At 43.8% G+C, this 5,352-nt stretch overlaps 1 pseudogene; it reads right to left on the bottom strand.

Annotated features, from left to right (window-relative positions):
- LOC105545766 overlaps positions 1 to 5,314 on the bottom strand; it is a 68,212-nt pseudogene extending 62,898 nt beyond the window's left edge.
- Positions 5,315 to 5,352: the final 38 nt, after the last annotated feature.

Raw genomic sequence — 5,352 nt, 5'->3', positions numbered from 1 at the left:
GAGAGAGAGAGAGAGAGAGAAAGAAAGAAAGAAAGAAAGAAAGAAAGAAAGAAAGAAAGAAAGAAAGAAAGAAAGAAAGAAAGAAAGAAAGAGAGAGAGAGAAAGAAAGGAAGGAAGGAAGGAAGGAAGAAAGAAAAGGAAGGAAGGAAGGAAGGAAAAGAAAGAAAGAAAGAAAGAAAGAAAGAAAGAAAGAAAGAAAGAAAGAGAAAAGGAAGGAAAGAAGAAAGGAAAGAAGAAAGGAAAGAAAGAAAGAGTTTCAGTTACAAAGAGTCCATTAGAGTTGGCCTTCATCTAATCTGATTGTTTTCTTTACAAGAAGAGGAAATTTGGACACACACAGAGACCCAAGGATGCACACAGATAGAAGAAAGATACAGTGAGAAGGTGGCCATCTGCCAGCCAAGGAGAGGCCTCCAAAGAAACCCATCCCACTGACACCATGATCTTTCACTTCCAGCCTCCAGAACTGTGAGGAAATCAACTTCTATTGTTGAAGCCTTGCTGTCTGTGGTACTTTGTAATGGCAACCCAAGCCGACCAACAGGTCCTTGGAGCTGGGGAGGACTGAGTCCCTGAAGGAAAGTGTCAGGATGAAAGCAGATGGAAGGCCAAAGTTTTCCAAGCCTAGGTTATTAGTAGGACCATAAATGAGTGACTTAGCCACAGTTCCCAGGAGGCGTGTCTATCCTTATGGGGAACTGGAGGGCAATGCCCTGAGTCTAGGGTTCCCTTTGATTCTTAAATTTCCACAGCACGTTTCCAGAAGCCAGCCTTTCACATTCCCATCTCATTTTACGCCCACCCACCCACCAGTTGTTGGGAGTCACAGTGGGTGGGTGGTCTGATGTCTGGCTTGGACTCCAGATCCTGTCCGGGTATAAACTGCAGGCTGAGAATTCTTGGGAAGCCTCCAAGGCAGGACCACTATCTGTGCTCTCCCTTATCAAAGCGGAGTCATTTATATTTTAATGAGATTATTTCCCAACACAACAGTTTATCTTTCGTTTCATTTATCCCTTTGCCATCTGGTCCCCTTATGCTTGCATGTAGGGCTAGTGGCTTCCTTTGTCTAAGTAGATTTGTCAATAGTTTATAAATTTTCTTCTCATGATCATAATATTTATTTTTCACATTAGACAGACTCTTCTGGAGACTTGGAAGAAAGAGATTTCTTTTTTTAAATTTTAATGTCATTCCTTAACCTGTAATTTTTGTTTCTGGGAAATGTGTTTTCAAAAATTAATTAATTAAAGTGAATGAGCAAAAGTTTCCAGACCAATATATTTTCTGGTTCTGTTTGCTACTGTATAACCCAAAAAAATATTTTACTTAAGGGACTAGATCAAGTTCGCCTAATAGCAAATGGTGCAGATGCAATGAAAGTGGCCTAGCTTCCCTCTAAATCGAAACCCACATCTGGGCAAATCCTATGTTCTGGAGATTTTTATTTTTATCTGTTTTCAGTCTCTCGCTTTAAAGTTCTTATCTTAAAGCTACTTAGCTCCTCTTTTTTTGGCCCCCTCCCAATTACTCTTGACCTTCTTAATCACAAATCCAGCTCTTTCATCAGCATAGTTGATGGACTCTATTTACCATCCGATTAGCTTAAGTTTTTTCCTCCAAGACAGGGCTTTGGCGTTCCAGTCCTATTCTAATGGCTGATGGCACTACATACCTCTCAGGTGCCTGGTGGGAAGGCCAGCCATGCCCACTGGCCATGGAACATGATAAACTGCCCTCTCTTGACCCGAAAAGCTCCATTAGGCCAGAAAATAGCTCTGGCCTATTCCTCAACGTATTCTCAGCACCAGCCACTGCCTAGTACACACTGAGTGTTCAATAAATAAATGAATGAACTGCCTTGTTTTCTAACACACCAACACATGCAATAATATAAACAGAGACTAAAACATGCTTTATAGGTGAAATACAACGTAAGATTGATGTTCAGACCTTTCTGAGAAAAAGTGATTAAAACATCAGCAATATATTTTATTCATATACTTCATAGTTTCTAAGGGGCTTTGAATCTCCTATATACTTCATAGTTTCTAAGGGGCTTTGAATCTCCTGTGAGATTTATATCAACAACCCCATTTTAAGGACAAAGGAAACCTCACAAGGTTTTTGTGAGAATTAAATAAATCATGTATGCAAATCCTTATCACAATGCCTGACAGGTAGTAGAAACTTTAGAAACAGTTGATGGGCTACCCTTTTTCTCTATCGAGAGTTTAAACCACTAGTACATGAAGGATTCCGATCCAGAAGTCAGGTTTCATGTTTCCTGGCCTGTTACACTTCCTGCGATACCTCAGTATTCCCCCAATGCTGTTCTCAGGCTCTGATAGGAATATCTTTAGGGCAGCATTCAAGATACCCTAAGCAGACCAGTGACACTTTTCTGAACCCATCTTAAAGGGGTGAAGAACGACAGCACTGTACCCTCACAATTAGAGAGATTGACATTAAAAAGCTGGACTGTGGAGTGTGGGAACCATGTAATTTTAGGGGTTACATACCCTGCAGTGTTCACTTCAAGGTTCTTGTGCTTGTTACCTGCCAACAACTCTTATACCCACCCTCCCCCCTGCAAAAAAAATGGGCCAGGTGCAATGGCTCATGCCTATAATTCCAGCACTTTGAGAGGCCGAGGCAGGAGGATCACTTGAGGCCAGGAGTTTGAGACCAGCCTGGGCAACATATTTTTCTCTACAAAAAAATTAAAAATCAGCTGGGCATGGTGGTATGTCTATAGTCCCAGCTACTCAGGAGGCTGGGAGGATCACTTGAATCAGGGAGGTTGAGGCTATAGTGAGCTGTGATTGTGCCACTGCACTCTAGCCTGGTCAACAGAGCAAGACCCTGTCTCAAAACAAACAAGCAAAAAATGAAGTGAGGCTATTAAAACCTGGGAACTGAAGCAGAAAGCCATGCATCACTGGAATACAGTGGTACTGTTCAAGCTTCTCTTCCATATAATAAATGCATCACTGAGTTGCCATTAGACTGCTACGCCAATGATGAATGATAACACTGTATCCCCTGTGGGCAAGGGGAACCTGAATCAATGCATCATTTTGAGATGTGGCTCGAGGTTTTGGTCTGGCGTGCCCTCTCTCTGGATATTTAAGGCAGAAATCACTTAAATAGCATCTCATTTTCCAAAGCCCATCTTCTAAAAGTCATGCTGATTTCACCCTTTCTTCCCTGGCCTTTTTCTTAGTACCATCTTCCTGAAGATAAAACTGGCCCACTCATCAGCCTTCTAGGTAAGTTGCCCGGGCTCCAGCCACCTAAAGTGGACTACCGGGCTTCCCTGCTCACTGATGGGGTGTCCTGGGACAAGGCACTGGAACTCAGTAGGGTTTAGTTTCCTTGACAGTAAAATAGAAAAGTAAGCCTATTTCACAGCACTTCCCTGAGGATCAAATGAGGTACAGTTTGAATTGTTCCCACACAGAGTAAACAAAGGTAGGTTCCCTCGTGGCTGCAAGAAAAAAAATGGCAGAATGTTCATTATACTTACCTACTTGGCCACTCGTATCACTCCTTTTAGTTTGGATTCATTGACAGTCTTTTTCTATTTTCCAAATACACGTAATGATCTACTGGTGACTTCCCGGAGGTGTCACACTTAGGTCAAATGTCTTGCTACCTACCGTCTTTGCAATTTCACATAGCTCCAGTCACCCAACTTGCCATCACTTCCCCTCTAACTAAACGCTCAGTGCCACAACCTGCCTCACACTTGGAGGTCTCTCTTCCTGGAGCACCTCCTCACCTCACAACCTGCACTGGGCTGCTTCCCTGTCATTCACTCGACACACACGCATTGCTCCAGGGGCTGTTGCAGGTGCTGGGGACACACCAAGAACAAAAAACACTGTGTCCCTGCACTCATGGAGCTGACATTAGGGGTATGGGTGGGGAGGAAAGAGCAGGTGGCCAGTAAATAAATATATCATCTGCCAGCTCCTAGTACAGTGCTAAGAAATAGAGTTGGGTAAGGGGATACTGTGATGTAGGATTAGTCAGTGAGGCCTCCGTTATGAGGGGCCATGTGAACCCAGAGCAGAAGGAAATGTGGGGGGAGTCTTGCAGAAAATCTGGGAGAAAATATCTCAAAAAGAAGGAACAGAAAGTGCAAACGCCCTGAGGCAGAAGAGGGCTCAGGTATTCCTCCCTGAGAGAGCTTTCCCTGCTCTCTCACAATTTGAATTATGTTCTCTCTTTCTTGGGCACACTATTCTTTTCCTTCATAGTGGTTTATCTCCATTTTATTACACATATATAATAATAATATATATATATACACACACACATACACACAGAATTTGTTTAACTGTCTCCCCTCTGGATTGTAAGTGCCATGAAGGCAAGGATCATACCTGTTGCTATTTTCTCTCATTTGTATATGCAGAGTTCACCCTCCTGTTTGGCATTTAGTTATTGAATGAATCAGTACATTAAAAATGATCATTAATGACATTGTGCAATGCATCACTCACAATGTTTCTCACCCTACTTGAGAATTTTCTTTTAGAGATCAGTGCACAGGCAGGGGAATCTCCCCTGAAGAACTGGCACGCTCCTTTCTTTCAGCTAATGAGCACCAATATGTCCGTTGCTGCTTGGGGTGCAAGGAATTTTAGGCTCAGTAAGGACAATTCCTCCCAATGGTTTGGATAGGACTGTCAGAACTAAATTCAGGTTGTTCAGATTCTCCTTCCGACCGCCCTGCCAACTTGCCTCCCTCTTCACCCTCCTAATAGGAGGTAAGCCCCTCCAATAGTGATCATTAACTCACCCTTAGGTTATCCCCTTGCTGCAACAATCCGTGAATTGCAGGTTCATTCAATGCTCTAAATTATTTTTAAAGGCTTTTTTTTTTTTTTAAGTAGCAAAAGAATGCATGACACCTCTTGTAAACGGGCAAGTTGGGGGGTGGGATGCCACTCAGACGTGTACTGAGAAAGGTGATAATGAATTTGGCGTCAGCAATTCTTCAGAAACTATAAGAAAACACCCAGGTATTCGCATTGTTCCCAAAAGGGAAACAAATCCTTCTCAGCTTTCACGATGCGCTGAGGTTGGTTTTCTCAGTGCTCCTCCCGGATCAGGAGCTGGGGAACCTCGTGGCAAGCCCTGGGGCTCGGGATTCCCGGACTGTGGGCCTGGGAGAGAGGGGCGGCTCTTCTGTGCACACTCACCCCGCCCCCACAACACATACGCGGTCACGCACCACAGATGGGCACACGCGCTCAGCACAGCCACAGTCGCGTGCAACCAGGAGTGCACACCGCACCCACATCACACCGCATCCACAGACGCACGGGACCTCACACGCCT

This window comes from Mandrillus leucophaeus, unplaced genomic scaffold (assembly GCF_000951045.1).
Source record: "Mandrillus leucophaeus isolate KB7577 unplaced genomic scaffold, Mleu.le_1.0 Scaffold338, whole genome shotgun sequence".
Taxonomy (NCBI): domain Eukaryota; kingdom Metazoa; phylum Chordata; class Mammalia; order Primates; family Cercopithecidae; genus Mandrillus; species Mandrillus leucophaeus.
This window is presented reverse-complemented; position numbering and strand designations above follow the sequence as displayed.